At 50.6% G+C, this 17020-nt stretch overlaps 1 protein-coding gene across 1 annotated transcript in view; it reads right to left on the bottom strand.

Moving 5' to 3' along the window:
* The window catches only part of SULT2B1 (sulfotransferase family 2B member 1), a 60669-nt gene that overhangs the window by 42048 nt on the left and 1601 nt on the right, over positions 1–17020 (bottom strand). The window lies entirely within an intron of this gene.

Below are 17020 nucleotides of genomic sequence, written 5' to 3'. Positions count from 1 at the left end.
CTCAGTGCGGAGGTCTCTCTCTTCCTGGCACAGTGGACCCCATGGTTGGATCACTGAGTCACACCTCCAGGTGTTCACTCTAGAACCAACACCCTCCATGGGCTCGTGGGACTTAGCCGAAAGGGTGAGCTTTGTTTGATCACATGTTCTCAAGTAGGAGCAAAGAACAGACTGAAAAAGTGCTGAGAGGCTGGAGGTATTTGCTTGGGCCACTCCTCTAAGTATCCTAGCAAGAGAGACCTTTGTCAGATCGAGGCCACCCCCTCTCCCCCCCACCCCTGTCATCAATGGCAGGTCCAAGAGATGGTTCAAAGAGCAAGTGCAGGCTTGGCAGACCTGAGGCCTGGGTTCAATCTGCAGCACCGCCTGCTCCTGCCCTCCCCACCCCCACCCAAGCGCCACTGGGAGTGACTCTGGAGCACCAACAGGTGTGGCCCCAACTCAAACCAAGGAAACAAAAGACTCCAGAGACAAGTAAAGTCATCTTGCTCTTGTTTTTTTTTTTTGGCCAGACCCGGTGCTGCTCGGGGATGACTCCCGGCTCTGCACTCAGGAATTACTCCTGGCAGGGCTCAGGGGCCCCTTATAGGGTGCTGGGTCAACCACATGCAAGGCAGGCACCCTCCCGCTGTACTATCACTCCAGCTCCAAGTAAAGTCATCTTGGACATTCCAGCACCAGTGCTCTGGCTGAGACTGGAAACATGAGACTATATATGGAATCCAGCCCACAGGGTTGATGAACATCTGTTGGTGGTTACATGGGTCCATGAGAACGCCTCACCTCTGTCACTGCAGTTCAAAAGGAGCCACAGAGAGCACTAACAGAATGGGCATGGACCGCATTCCAATAAAACTTGATTGACAAAAACAGGGCAATGGGCCAGATTTGACCAGTGGGGAGTAATGTGGCAACTCTGCCACATGGGAATGTTCGACTTGCCATTTTATACTTTATTAAGGGGTCCCACTCTCTAAAGTCAGACATGGACTTGTTTAAAATCAAGGGTGAGGGGGCTGGAGCAATAGCACAGCGGGGAGGGTGTTTGCCTTGCTTGTGGCCGACCCGGGTTCGACTCCCAGCATCCCATATGGTCCCCTGGCTGGAGCTTCGGAAACAGTGAATGAGAGAAGCAGGAGAGTGACAGACACATTCAAGAGGCACATGAGAAATGTCTGGGAACCGGGGAAGTACTGCAGACATCCCAGAGGGGCCCTGGAGCATCACCAGGAGGGGCTGGAGCAATAGCACAGCGGGGAGGGTGTTTGCCTTGCATGCGGTCAACCTGGGTTCGATTCCCAGCATCCCATATGGTCCCCTGAGCACCGCCAGGAGTAATTCCTGAGTGCATGAGCCAGGAGTAAGCCCTGTGCATCGCCAGGTGTGACCCAAAAAGCAAAAAAATAAAAATAAAATCAAGGGTGAGATACTTGCCTAGCCGGAGGTTATGGTGGGGATCTGGGATCAAATCCCAGCACTGCAGAAGGTCCCCTGAGCATTGGCAGTTGTGACCCCTGAGCACAGAGCCAGGAGTAATCCCTGAGCATCACCAGGAGGGGCTGAGCACAGAGCCAGGAGTAATCCCTGAGCATCACCCCTTGGGACGCTCCCCTCAAAATAAACAAGTCACTAAAACAAAAAGTAAAATCAGACATTTAAAATGATTGTTTTCAAAGAAAAAAATGGTCCCAGAGATAAACTATGTTTGTCTCTAACACCATCATCTCATTTGGGATCCTCTTCACTGACTAATCTCTCTCTCTCTCTCTCTCTCTCTCTCTCTCTCTCTCTCTCTCTCTCTCTCTCTCTCTCTCTCTCTCTCTCTCTCTCTCTCTCTCCCCTCTTTTGCTTTCAGGGAGACACCCAGCAATGCTCAAGGCTTCCTCCTGGCTCTGTGCTCAGGGATCACTTCTGGTAATGCTCTGTTTCTCTGTTTCTTTCTTTTTTTTTTTTTCGCTTTTTGGGTCATACCTGGCGATGCACAGGGCTTACTCCTGGCTCATGCACTCAGGAATTACTCCTGGCGGTGCTCAGGGGACCATATGGGATGCTGGGAATCGCATGCAAGGCAAACACCCTCCCCGCTGTGCTATTGCTCCAGCCCCTCCTGGTGATGCTCCGGGGCCCCTCTGGGATGTCTGCAGTACTTCCCCGGTTCCCAGACATTTCTCATGTGCCTCTTGAATGTGTCTGTCACTCTCCTGCTTCTCTCATTCACTGTTTCTGAAGCCCTGCCTTTGACCTGTGCACACCCTGCTTTCCACTGATTTGACAATCCCTTCAATATACTATTCAAATTCATGAGGACTGGAGCAATAGTACAGCAGTAGGGTGTTTGCCTTGCATGCAGCCCACCGGGTTTGATCACCAGCATCCCATAGGGTACACTAAGCATGCCAGGAGTGATTTCTGAGTGCAGAGCCAGGAGTAACCCCTGAGTGTGGCCTAAAAAAATAAACAAACAAACAAAAAAAGAAAACATGAAAGAAGATTTGTAAAATGAACCAAAAAATAGCAATGGAAATGCAGTTATCAAATATTTCTAAGAGGGATGGGCACCAGGCTTCTTAGAAGAGCATGAGTGAAGCCTTACACGGGTTCCATCATGCACACCATCCCACCTTCAAGTGCCATTCTGGCACTCAGCAGTGCCTGACAGGTGAGAAAACACCAAACACCCCCCAAACACCAAATGTGGAAGCCCTAACATCACAATTAGAATAGCCACAGGGGCAGATAACAAAGGTACATATATAATGCATTTTGGATACAATATGTCCTGGACTGGAGCGATAGCACAGCGGGTATGGCATTTGCGTTGCACACGGCCAACCCGGGCTCGATTCCTCCGCCCCTCTCGGAGAGCCCGGCAAGCTACCAAGAGTATCCCGCCCGCACGGGATCAAATCCCAGCACTGCAGAAGGTCCCCTGAGCATAGTACCTGGCAAGCTAACCGTGGCGTATTCGATATGCCAAAAACAGTAACAAGTCTCACAATGGAAATGTTACTGGTGCCCGCTCGAGCAAATCGATGAGCAACGGGACGACAGTGCTACAGTACTACTCATTGTTTTGTTTCAGGATCATACCCAGTGGTTCTCAGGGCTTACTCCTGGCTCTGTGCTCAGGGATCCCTCTTGGTAGGGCTCAGGGGGGTCATATGGAATGCTGGGGATCAAACCTGGGTCAGCCGCATGCAAGGCAAGTGCTCTGCCTATTGTACTATGGCTCTGGTCCTACTAATGCATTGTTAATTGTCGGTAGGCCAGGATCAGCAGAGGTGAGGGGTTATTCCTGGCTCTGTGCTCAGGAGTGACCCCTGGTGGTGCTCTCAGGACCCTACACCAGGGATCAAACGGGGTTGGCAAGCGCTGTAACCAGCTGTGCTCTCTCGCACCCCGGGGGCCTGTGAACACATTAAACCATGAGCAGCAGGTCTGGTGGCAACTGTGACTTCAGAGAGGCCAGGAGGAAGAACATGGTTTCAAATATCTGCCACCACGGTATCTGTGATTTGGAAATACCTGTGATTTCTATCACAAACCAGTGAAGATTCCAGAATAAACAAAGCCGCAGCTCTTGCGCTCAGAGTATGCTAACAGGGCTCCCGACTCGTAGGAGTCTCCTGTGCTGCGTCATGAACCACCTCGAGAAAGAATGTAGCAGGCGCCTCAGACAACAGCCGCAGTTGACTCTTGAACCGGCCTTTCGGGTGAGGTGGGTGGGGACAGCTGGTCTTGGTCGGGGATGTGGCTTCTAGGGACATCTCCTCCAAAGTAGGGTGCATGCACTGGTGCTGGCTGTGGGGTGGGGCTGGACACTGATGTCTGTTTTTCTGTCTCCTGTTTTTCGGAGGGGTGGGAGGCACATCTGGTGATGCTCAGGACTTGCTCCTGGCTCTGCGCTCAGGGATCACTCCTGGTGGGGCTCCGGGCATGTTATGGGGTACCAGGAACTGAATCCATGTCAGATACAGGCAAGCACTCTCCCCGCTGCGCTGTCTCTCCTGCTCCTGTGTTGCTTTTTCTTCCCTAAGGTCCTGGACTCCTTGAACCTATGCATGCAAGAGTCACTGGAAGCCAGACTGAAAACCAGCATTGGAGCCACAGCGAGAGCCTTGGCCAACCCAGGTTTGATCTCCAGCATCCCTTGTGGTCCCCAGAGCATCACCAGATGTAATTCAGGATGCGCAGCAAAGAGTAACCCTTGAGCATTGTCGGGTCCAAAAATAAAATAATAACCAGCATAAGATGGGTCCAGGCCTGGGGCTGGAGCAATAGCACAGCGGGTAGGGCGTTTGCCTTTTATGCGGCCGACCCAGGTTCGATTTCCAGCATCCCCTGAGCACCACCAGGAGTAATTCCTGAGTGCATGAGCCAAGAGTAACCCCTGTGCAAAGCCGGATGTGACCCAAAAAAAGAAAAAAAAAAGATGGGTCCACGCCAGGAACTTGAAGGAGGATGAAGAAGAGGGGTGGGCTAGAATGGCAGTATAGCAGGTAGGGTGTTTGTCTTGCACTTGGCCAACCTGAGTTTGATCCCCTGCATCACATATGGTTCCGGAACATCACCAGCAGTGATCCCTGAGCATGCAAGTAAGCCCTGAGCACAGCTGGGTGTGGCCCAAAAACCAAAAAGGAAAAAGATTAAAATAAAATAAATAGAGGCATGGGAGATGGTCCAGTGGGCAGAGCGTGCGATTGACCTGGATTCGATCCCCAGCATTGCCTAGGGCACTCAGCACTCCCTCCAGGAGTGACCCCTGGGCGAACAGGGGTGCCAGGAATGAGCCAGAGCCACACGCCAGGAGTAGCCCCTGAGCATTGCCGGGCGTGGCCCTGATGCCAAAAACAGCAACAACCATGTGTCTTGGGGTGAGCACAGGCCTCATGAGCGGGATTTTCTGGGTTCAATCCCTGGAACCACCAAAGCCAAGGTTGGAGGAGGAGGAAAGAGACTTTGGAGGGACTGGTTAGCCCTGAAAGAGGTGTGGGTAGGGCAGGGCAGAGCCATGCCAGGAAGGGAGGTTTCGGCATGTGTGATTCAGCTGGGAGGGGGTGTTGGCTAGGGTCCCCTGGACCTAGTGAGACGAAAGTGTGGGGGTTTGGGAGGGGATGCCGGAAAGATCTTACAGGAGGAAGACATTTGCTTTGCATGCAGCCAGTTCAATCCCCACCACCACATACGTTCCCCCAGGACCACCAGATGTGATTCCTGCAGAGCCAGAAATAAGCCCTGAGCACCACTGGGTGTGACCCAGAAACAAACGAACAAACCAAAAGAAGGATCCCCAAACACAGTCAGAAACAGCTGGGAGAAGCCCTAACCTGCTCCCCCAAAAGAGAGAAGTTGGGGGCCTGGAGTGATAGCACAGCAGGTAAGGCGTTTGCCTTGCACGTGGCCGACCTGGGTTCAATTCCCAGCATCTCATATGGTCCCCTGAGCACCACCAGGAGTGATTCCTGAGTACAGAGCCAGGAGGAACCCCTGAGCTTTGCCAGGTGTGACCCAAAAAGCAAAAAAACAAAACCAAAAAAAAGGGGGGGCTGGAGCGATAGCACAGTGGGTAGGGCATTTGCCTTGCATGCGGCCTACCCGGGTTCAAATCCTAGCATCCCATATGGTCCCCTGAGCACCGCCAGGGGTGATTCCTGAGTGCATGAGCCAGGAGTGACCCCTGTGCATTGCTGGGTGTGACCCGAAAAGCAAAAAAAAAAAAAAAAAAAAGAAGAAGAAAGAAAGAAACCAAAGAGAGAAGCTGGGTCCTGGAGGATCCCCTCAGGGTTTTGCAGGCTTGCCCTGAGGCACCCCTTCAGGCCTGAGATCAAGGCCCGACAGAGGAACTTCCCAAGTCAGTGCTGCCTCCGTGTTGTCCAGAGAATGGGCTGATGACAAGGTCTGCCTCTGAGGGGGGCAATGACAAAGGTCTGGCGGGGTTGGACAGAGTGGTGACTGCACAGGGCTCCAGATGGTCCAAACCCACCAGCCTAAGATCATAGATGTGTCTGTCTGTTACGTCGTTACACAGCCAAGGAAAACAGCTTTACTGGTTCCGCTGGCCAGAGGCTAAGATCTTCGGCACGACATGGTCCTGTGAACATCGCCAGGAGCAACCCCTGGGCACTGAGAAGCCCAGAGCATCAGCATGGGTAGCCCCAAATCCAAAGCAAAAGGAAAAAAAGGAGACCCTCCTTGCTACTTCATTTTTTTGTTTGTTTCATTCTTCTTCTTTTTTGGGGAGGGCTGGGGGGTACCACACCCAGCAATGCTCAGGGATTACTCCTGGCTCTATGCTCAGGAATCATTCCTGGCAGTGCTCAGGGGACCATATGGGATGCCGATGATCGAACTCGAGTCAGCCACATGCAAGACAAGTGCCCTTGCTTGTCCAAGACTTGAGTTCAAGTCCCATTGCTGCTTCCCACATTCCTGATGACTCCCAGCACTAACAACCCTGAACTGCCACCCAGAAACTCAGCGGTAAGGAACTTGCAGCCCAGGGCCAAGGATTGCTTACGTGGACCCCAAGAAAGAAAGAAAGAAAGAAAGAAAGAAAGAAAGAAGAAAGAAAGAAAGAAAGAAAGAAAGAAAGAAAGAAAGAAAGAAAGAAAGAAAGAAAGAAAGAAAGAAAGAAAGAAAGAAAGAAAGAAAGAAAGAAAGAAAGAAAGAAAGAAAGAAAGAAAGAAAGAAAGAAAGAAAGAGAGAGAGAGAGAAAGAAAGAAAGAAAGAAAGAAAGAAAGAAAGAAAGAAAGAAAGAGAGAGAGAGAGAGAGAGAGAAAGAAAGAAAGAAAGAAAGAAAGAAAGAAAGAAAGAAAGAAAGAAAGAAAGAAAGAAAGAAAGAAAGAAAGAAAGGAAGGGAGAGAGAGAGAGAAAGAAAGAAAGAAAGAAAGAAAGAAAGAAAGAAAGAAAGAAAGAAAGAAAGAAAGAAGGAAGGAAGGAAAGAAAGAAAGGAAGGGAGAGAGAGAAAGAAAGAAAGAAAGAAAGAAAGAGAGAGAGAAAGAAAGAAAGAAAGAAAGAAATAAAGAGAGAAAGAGAGAAAGAAAGAAAGAAAGGAAGAAAAAGAAAGAAAGAAAGAAAGAAAGAAAGAAAGAAAGAAAGAAAGAAAGAAAGAAAGAAAGAAAGAAAGAAAGAAAGAAAGAAAGAAAGAAAGAAAGAAAGAAAGAAAGAAAGAGGGGCCGGAGCGATAGCACAGCGGGTAGGGCGTTTGCCTGGCACTCGGCCGACCCGGGTTTGATCCCCGGCATCCCATATGGTCCCCTGAGCACTGCCAGGAGCAATTCCTGAGTGCAAAGCCAGGAGTAACCCCTGAGCATCGCTGGGTGTGACCCAAAAAGCAAAAAAAAAAAAAAAAGAAAGAAAGAGAGATAAAGAAAAAAGAGAGAAAGAGAGAAAGAGAAAGAGAGAGAGAAAGAGAGAAAGAGAAAGAAGGAAGGAAGGATGGAAGGAAGGAAGGAAGGAAGGAAGGAAGGAAGGAAGGAAGGAAGGAAGGAAGGAAGGGAAGAAAGAGAGAGAGAAAGAGAGAAAGAGAGGAAGAGAGGATGAAAGGAAGATTTATTTAAGAAACAGAGTGATAGTACAGCAGGGAGGTGAGCCTGGATTCAGTCCTCAGCATCCCATATGATGGTCCCCTGAGCCCTGCAAGGAATAATTTCTGGGGCTGGAGTGATAGCACAGCGGGTAGAGTGTTTGCCTTGCACGCGGCCAATCCGGGTTCGATCCCCAGCATCCCATATGGTCCCCCAGCACCTCCAGGAGTAATTCCTGAGTGCATGAGCCAGGAGTAACCCCTGTGCATCACCAGGTGTGACCCCCCCCAAAAAAGGAATAATTCCTGAACAGAGAACCAGGAGTAAGCCCCAGGAGCCACCAGATGTGACTCAAAAACTGCCCCCCAATATTATAAAGATTAGGGGTCAGAGTGATAGTACAGAAGGTAGAGTGTTTGCCTTGTAAGCAGCCGACCATGATTTAATCACCGGCATCCCATATGGTTTCCCAAGGCCTGCCAGGAGTGATCCCTGAGTGCAGAGCCAGAAGTAAGCCCTGAGCACTGCCAGATGAGACAACCCTCCCAAGCCTCCCTCCCCCCCCAAAAAAAAAACACACACACACACACACACACACACACACACACACACACACACACACACACACACACACACACACCAAAGGCTGGAAAAATGCAAGCTGCATGATGGAACGGCCAAGTTAAGCAGCAGGAAGAGAAAGGCACTTGCTTGCCGCTGGGGGGAGGATGGGGGTGCTCAGAAGGGCCCCCAGGGGATTTTCTGGGGAACGGAAATGTTCTATATCTTAATTGGGATGGCGCTGACACGGGTGCATGGATTTGCCAGAACTCGTCAGGCTGCACTCGTAAAATGTGTGCACGTGGCTGTATGTAAATTATACCCCAATTAAAAGCCGAGTGAAGCTGGGTCTTCCGGCCTGTGCCAACCCCGCCCGCAGCCGCAGGAGGCCTGTCTGCTGAACGAATGCATGCATGCAAGCAGGAAGCAATGGATGGATGACTCGGCGAGGAGAAGCGATCTAAGGGGGCATGCAATAGCCCTCCCTGAATCCCTCTGAGACGCGTGGCTCCTCCGTCTAGGGAGAGAGGGTGGCACCGCGCCCAGCCAAGCTCAGGGGCGATTCCTGGCTCCGTGCTCAGGAGCGACCCCTGGTGGTGCTCGGGAACGGTAGGCAGTGCCGAGGGTTAATCCGGGCAGCTGTGAGCAAAGGCAATGTTTTCCCCTCAGTCCTCTCGCTCACAGTCCCGCGATTTGATACAGGAGGAGACTGAGCATGCCCCTTGCCCAGGAAGATTGAGAGCACCCTGCCCCTCACCCCACTATGTCCGCTCAATAAAAACTCAGCGCCTTGGTTCTGCAGACAGAGCCCCTAACAGCTGCTCCCTGTCCTCTGTCCCCTTCTCAACTACTTTGACAGAACAGTCTTGGGGCTGGAGTGATAGCACAATGGGTAGGGCGTTTGCCTTGCACGCAGCAGACCGGGTTGGATTCCCAGCATCCCATAGGGTCCCCCGAGTGCATTCAGGAATGCACCAGGAGTAATTTCTGAATGCAGAGCCAGGAGTAACCCCTGAGCATTGCTGGCTGTGACCCAAAAAGAAAAAAAAAAAGAAGAAGAAGAAGAAGAAGGGCCCAGAGCAATAATACAGTGTGTAAGGCATTTGCCATGGCTGTGGCTAACCTGGGTTTGATCCCTGTTAACCCATGTGGTCCCCTGAACACTAGCAGGAGTAATTTCTGGGTGCAGAGCCAGGAGTAACCCCTGAGCATTGTGGGATGTCCCGAAAGGCCAAAAAAGAAAAAAAAAAAAAGAAACACCAAAAAAGGCCTGGGAGAGGGGGTCTTGTGGGGGGATCTTGTGGGAGGAACCACAAGGGAGGAGTGGAGTGAGGGGTAGGGGGGAATGGAACCTGCTGAGGATGGGATGGGGGGTAGTGAGAAAAGAAAGGCATCAGATATGACTGGTTTGGGCCTGTACCATAGGGCCAGGAGGAAACTGTCTGAATGGTTCAAGCTATTTTGCACCCCAGGGCCTCAGCACTCTTCCAGAGGCCTGGAATGCCCTCACCCCGCCCCACCCTGCCTCACCCCTGCCCTCACCCTGCCTCACCCCTGCCCTCACCCAGCCTCACCCCTGCTCCCAGCACAGCTACCACTCTGACCCATTCCCTGCTTTTCAGGGCCTGGGATTGAACCCAGGCACGCCCCACCCTGCCCCATTCAGCCCTTTTTATGCCTGAATAGTCCCTGGTTCAGGAGCCCCAAGTGACCTCTGAGGTCCTAGTAGCTGGCCTGTGCGGGTGACTTAGAAAGTTGCTGTGGCCGTGGGGTGCGGAGAAAAGCCTTCGCTTCTCTTAGGAAGTACATCGCAGTGGAATTGTTGGGCATTAGGAGCTACAGCTATATATAATGATCATATGTCATTATATTTATACATGTGTTGCATTTCTCAAGTTTCTACACTTTTTCTTTGTATGTTGAGATTGGGCCACACCTAGCAATTCTTTTTTTTTTTTTTCTTTTTGGGTCACACCCGGCAATGCACAGGGTTTACTCCTGGCTCTGCACTCAGGAATTACCCCTGGTGGTGCTCAGGGGACCACATGGGATGCTGGGAATCAAACCCGGGTCGGCCGCGTGCAAGGCAAACGCCCTACCTGCTGTGCTATCACTCCAGCCCCAACACCTAGCAATTCTTGGGGGTCCAGGAGCATTGGGGTTCAAACCAGGGTTGTTTGCATTCAGACAAGCACCTCTTTACACTCTTCAAAATTGGGTACATGAGATAGAACAGCGGGGAGGGCGTACATGTGGCTGACTGTAAAAAACTTCGCACGCTGTGTGTTCACGGGCTCTCTGGGCGGCTCTATCTCACCGCTTGTGTTCGGTGCTCTCAAGCCACTGTATATGGGCTGGATCGAAATGGCTGTTAGCCAAGGAGAGCAAAGGAAGAACAAGGACCAAGCTGGTTGCTGATTAGTTACTGTTTATTCAATCTTTCGTCTCTCTCATCTCACACACTCTTCCTTCCTAGCTCCTCACTCCTCCATCCTCACTTCTATGGATTCTGCCCCCTCTTCACTAGTCTCCCCCCTACTTGTCTCTCTGCCACCTTGCCCTCTAGGCTATACACAGTCTGGTAACAAAATCAACATAAGAAAGCCCTTCCTGACTACCCGATGGCAAAATACTTCTTAAGGTGTTTTTCTCTTTTCCTCAGTCCAAAAACTCCATCAACATCTTAATACTAGTTATTTTTGTATGGACACAGTAAGAGATACATTGAGGCTTATAGGGCAGCTCTCCTGGCAACATCTTGCCATAGACTCAGACTACAGCGCTCAGGCCAGATTAATCATTCCTAACCCTAGCAGGGTCCAAATCTAGTTATTCTTTTTGGATCATGACAGCATTTGTCCATAACCAACCTCTTAACTTATAGTTAAGCATTAGGCACTTTGGCCAGGCCCATCTTGATGCCAGGGTAGCACATACCTCATCGCCTGCCCTGGTTCTGTCCCGTCCCCTCGTTGGGACCCTGCCTTTGGGGGTGATAGGAAGTAAGGGCAACTGAGGCTTAGGTCGAGAGAACAGATGCCCAAGAGGAAAATATCATGTAGAGTCAAATGACTCCCAGGTTACAAAAGCATAGGATTTGCTACTGTCTTCCTGTGCCCATACAAAAGGACATGACTCGGGCTGGAGCGATAGCACAGTGGGTAGGGCGTTTGCCTTGCACGCGGCCGACCCGGGTTCGATTCCCAGCATCCTGTATGAGCACTGCCAGGGGTAATTCCTGAGTGCAGAGCCAGCAGTGACCCCTGTGCATCGCCAGGTGTGACCCAAAAAGAAAAAAAAAAGGACATGGCTCTGAATATGCAAAGGACTCAAGGAGAAGAGAAAAACAATATTTACAAGTCAATAGAACACAAAGAAAAAAGTTATAAATAAACACAGAGGAATGGGAGCACTGTGATGGGAGTAACCCAGTAAACCCAAACTACCTGAGGCTATGTTATCCTACAGCTGACCTGGGTTTGATCCCCAACATCCCATATATTCCCTTGAGCCTCACCAGGAATAAGCCCTGAACAATCAAGAGTAAGCCATGAGCTCCATCAGTAGCCCAAAAGCAACACACACACACATACACACACAAACACACACATATTCATTACTGGGAAAGATAGTACAGGAGATAAGGTACCTGCCTTGCACGGGCTGCTTTCCTTCATCAGGTTCAGTCCCCCGCACCATCCGTGATCCCAAATCACCAATATGGGTCAAGAGAGCCAAGAATAGGCCCCAGCCCCCCTATATGCTTCCTGGTTTTGAGGTTACCCTATGGTTCTCATAAACCACGGGTGCCAGAGCAGGAACATAGGACCCCTCAGGTAACTCATGAGCCCTCTCCCAGGCCTTCTGGTTTTTTGGATTAGGGGGGAGGTGCTAGGGGGTCACACTTGGTGATGTGATGCTTAGGTCTCACTCCTGGCTGTGCACTCAGGAATCACTCCTGGTGGGACTCGGGGGACCCTCTGTGGCGCTGGGGTCAGCTGTGTGAAAGGCAGCAGCTCTGATCCTAAAAGTATGTCTTTATAGAGGTCAGAGAGACCGCACAGGAGCTAAGCTGCTTACCTTGTATGCGACTGAATAGTGTCTTGAACGGGACTAGAAGCACAGAGCTGGCAATACTCCCTGCACCCCCGGCTTGGTCCTCACCCCGTTTTCCAAATTTTGTTCGTAAGATTCTCTCTCTCGGGGCTGGAGCAATAGCACAGCGGGTAGGGCATTGCCTACCATGCGGCCAACCCGGGTTCGATTCCCACCATCCCAAATGGTCCCCTGAGCATTGCCAGGAGTAATTCCTGAGTGCATGAGCCAGGAGTAAGCCCTGTGCATAGCCAGGTGTGACCTAAAAAGCAACAACAACAAAAAAATTCTCTCTCTCTCTTTTTCCTTTTATTCTTTCCACATCTGACAATACTCAGGGGTTACTCCTGACTCTGCACTCAGGAATAATTTCTGGAGGATTTGGGGGACCCTATGGGATGCCGGGGATCAAATCTGGGTTGGCAATGTGCAAGGCAAGCGCCTGGTCCACATGTTATCTCTTTGGCCACCACCTACAGAAATACTAAATGGTGGAATGCCAGCCCCTGGCCTCAGACCATACCAGGGCTTTTCAGATGGGCAGTATATGAGCCGATGAACTTATTAAAATTAGAAAATTCCCAAGTCTAACTCCCAGGGGGTCTGACACGGGTCATGTAGAAACAGTTTTAGGAGCCTGAACAATAGTACAGTGGGTAGGGTGTGTGCTTTGCATGCAGCTGCCCCAGGTTTGATCCCCAGCACCCCAGATGGTCCAGTAAGCACCGCCAGGAGTAAGTCCTGAGTGCAGAGCCAGGAGTGACCCCTGAGCATTGCCAGGTGTGACCCAAATAAATAAAAAATAATAAACACCAAAAATAAATCAATCATAGGAAGGAGGACGGAAGGAAGGAAGGAAGGAAGGAAGGAAGGAAGGAAGGAAGGAAGGAAGGAAGGAAGGAAGGAAATACTTTTTTTTTATTTTTTAAAATTGTATTGAATCACCGTGAGATTCAAACAAGCTTTCATGTTTGGGTTACAATCTCACAATGATCCAACACCCATTCTTCCACCAGTGCACATTCCCCACCACCAATATCCCGGGTATACCCCCCCTTTCCCACCCTCCCCCTGCCTCTAAGACAGACAATATTCCCTATACTTTCTCTCTACTTTTGGGCATTATAACTTGCAACACAGACACTGAGAGGTCATCATGTTTGGTCCATTATCTACTTTTGGCATGCATCTCCCATCCCAACTGGTTCCTCTAGCCATCATTTTCTTAGTGATCCCTTCTCTATCCCATCTGCCTTCTCCCCTCTGTTCATGAAGCAGGCTTCCAGCTATGGGGCAGTCCCCCTGGCGAAGGAAATACTTTTAGGCAGGTGCGTCTCTCAGGCATAGATCACTTGCCTTGCACACCCAAAGCCCTAGGTTCCATGCCTGGCAAAGCAAAACACAGCAAGAAATAAGAACGTTTCAAACCCTAAAGGAAAAGGGGAATGCGCCTACCACTGAGGTGGTGGGGGAGGATGGGAGGGGGTGGTAGGAGGATACTGGGAACATTGGTGGTAGAGATTGGGCATTGGTGGAGGGATGGGTACTGGATCATAGTATGACTCAGTTTCTCCATTGGGGAAACGTAAGCACGAAAGTTTGTAAGTCTGTAACTGTACCTCACGGTGATTCATTGAAAAAAATAACAATTAAAAAAAAAAAAAGAATGTTTCATGACGGACAATTCCTCTACAGAAAACAAGTTCTGTGTGCTCGGTTATTCTAGCTCATCTTCCCAAGCCTGTGGTCCACGCCCACTATCTTGACGTCAGACACGGTTAAGAATTTGCAAACACTCCCTCCCCTACGGAACCGGTTTGATCAGCTGCGTCTTTCACGTTTTTTGGGTCACACCCGGCGGTGCTCAGAATTTTCTCCTGGCTCTGCGGTTAGGGCCCACTCCTGGAGGGCTCAGTAGACCGCAGGGGTTGCTGAGGATCGAACCCGGTTGGACTGCGTGCAAGGCAAACGCTCAGCCCGCTCCCCGGCCCCCTGCACCTCTAGCTTCTGGCATGGGGCGTGTCTAAACATCAAAGGTAGGCGGTTAGTGTGAATAATTAGCAAGGCCGGGACAGATTAGGCTAGCAAACGCACCTGTACCGCTCCACAGGACTCTAGAATTTTGCTGCCGAAATTATTCAGGTTCTCCGGCCCCTAGTATTTTCTTCCACCCACTGCCTGCTTTCAGGATGGGTCGGAACTACAGTTCCCACAAACCCCGGGACGGGAACTACATTTCCCAGAATGCTCTGCTCTCACCAGGTTCTGTGCCCTTCAACCACCCAGGCCGCCAAATTGCGTCTTTACGCAGCCCCCACCCAGCCCATGCCTGCCTAAAGGTTAATCCGCCCTGCAACGGCTGGTCCACCACCCCCTCTCAAGTCTCCCCCTCGTGCGACGAACGTGCCTCAGTTTCTCCATTGGGGTCCCAAAGGAACAATGCTCTTCCGCCCTGGGGCCCCAATCCGGAGGGCTGTGCGCTGCGGGCTCGCAAGCCTCGGGGTCCGGATGCGCGCTTTCTATCCCTGGGTGGAGGTGGGGGACCCCGGCAGGGGCGGGAGTGTCTGGGTCCCGCCGCGCGGGGGCGGAGAGGCTGCGTGAGGGATAGGGACGCGGCATGCGGGGGAAGGGGAGGAAAGGGTCGGTGCAGTTTCGGGGCGCCGCGGCTTGAACGGGACCCCCGAGACGCTGCTGTGTCTGTCCCCGGGTGCGCCCGAGGTCTAGACCCCGCTCTGCCGCTTCCTGCCGGGATGCGCCCTTGGCTGTGCCTCAGTTTCCTCAGCGATACCCGAGGGACAGGCGTCAGAGGGCTGCCGGGAAGGCTCGCAGGGGATGTGCGTGAAGCGTTGCTACAGTGCCTGGCGCGGAGCCAGGGCCCCTGAAAATAGGAAATAAACACCTGCACAGCTTTGTCTGAGTCCATGGGCTGCGTCCTGGTTGTGTGGCCCCAGGGGCTTGTGGGCATCTGTGGTGCGTGTGTCTCCTTGCCGGTGTGGTGTATGCCTGAGCTGCTATGTTCTATGTGTTGTGTGTGTGCTCCTACTTCCGGCTGGCCAGTGCGTCTTTGTAACCAACTTTGTATATGTGTGTGTGCATGTGTGTGTGTGTGTAACGCGCGTGTTTAGGTATGTGTAGGTCTTTGTGTCTGTGTGATTCTATACTGTGTGTGACTGTAAGTGACAGAGCTAGTGCTCTGGCTGGATCCACTCCAGATGGATTTGTGTTGTTTTGGACATGGTTTGTGCAATTTTGTATTGTGTGAGTCTCTGTATGCATCGTCCAGGTGTGATGTAGTATGTGTCTGGGTAAGGAAGTGGAACATGTACATTGCTCTTGAATGTACCATACACCTATCTGTGTCCCTAATGCATGAACTGTGTGTGTGAGTTCATGTCTGAGTTTCTATGTAATGTGTGACTCTGTGTCCATGCCTGATGTGTCTGTATCCGATGTGAGATATGTCTCAGTCTGGTGTGACTGTGTATCTGAGTGTGATGTCTGTGTCTGTGTGATTGCACGTCCGTGGGTCTCTGAGTGTATGTCTGAGTGTGTATGTTAGTATCTATGTGATGTGTGTGTCTGAGTACGATATATCTTCAATTGTGTGTCTGTGAGCGTATCTCTGTGTGTGACGTGTACATCTGGGTATCCATGTGATGTCTGTGTTTTGTGTGATGTTTGTGTGATGTGATTGTGCATCTCTGTGTGTGATGTGTATGTCAGAGTGTGAGTGTGATGTGATTGTGTATCTGTGTGTCTCTGTGTATGATGTGTCTGCATGTCCATGTGGTATGTGTCTGTGTGTGATGTGTATGAGTGCATTTATTTATTTATTTATTTTTATTTTTTGGTTTTTGGGTCACACCCGGCGATGCACAGGGGTTACTCCTGGCTCTTCACTCAGGAATTACCCCTGGCGGTGCTCAGGGGACCATATGGGATGCTGGGATTAGAACCGGGGTCTGCCGCGTGCAAGGCAAACGCCCTACCCGCTGTGCTATCGCTCGAGCCCCAATTTTTTTTTTTGGTATGAGTGCATTTATATGATGTGTGCATGTCTGAGTGTGAGCCTGTGATTGTGTGTCTGTGTGATACATGTCTATGTGTCTTTGTGATGTGTGCACCTGTATGTCTTATGTGTCTATGTGATGTGATTGTGTGTCTGTATATGATGTGTATGTCTGTGTCTATGTGATGTGTGCATTTGTGTGTCTAAGTATTGATGTATCTGTGGTTGTGCATTTGTATGTCTGTGTATGATGTATATATCTGAGTGTGTGTCTATGGTGTCTATGAGCCTATGTGATTGTGTCTGTGTGTGATGTGTATGTCTATGTGTCTGTGTGATGTTTGCATCTGGGATGTCATTGTGCATCAATGTGTCTGCATGTGTGATGTGTCTGTGTGATGTTTGTGTCTGGGATGTCACTGTGCATCTATGTGTCTCCATATGTGATGTGTATGTCTGAATGTGTATGTAATGTGTCTGTGTGTACATCTGTGTGTTACATGTCTAATTGTCTGAGTGTGTATGTTTATGTGATGTTTGTGTCTGTACAATTGTTTGTCTGGGTGTGTGTCTATGTGATGTGTATCTGTGTAGTTGTGCATCTGTGTGACTGTGCAATGTGTATGTCTGAGTCTGTGATGTGTGTCTATGTGTGCAGACGTGGACATGCACACTATGCCCCCATCGTCTTTGTTCCCATGTGTCCGTGGGTTGTGCGTGTGCCTGGCATGTTGTGGTGCTGTCTGGCATCTGTGTCTGTTACGTGTGGGTCTTTGTGGTGTATTGACATGCCTGCGTGGCCGGGCGCATCTGTGCCGGGGGCCGGCCT

This window comes from Sorex araneus, chromosome 8, assembly GCF_027595985.1.
Source record: "Sorex araneus isolate mSorAra2 chromosome 8, mSorAra2.pri, whole genome shotgun sequence".
NCBI lineage: Eukaryota > Metazoa > Chordata > Mammalia > Eulipotyphla > Soricidae > Sorex > Sorex araneus.
The sequence above is the reverse complement of the archived record's forward strand: the minus strand, read 5'-3'. Positions and strand labels throughout refer to the sequence as shown.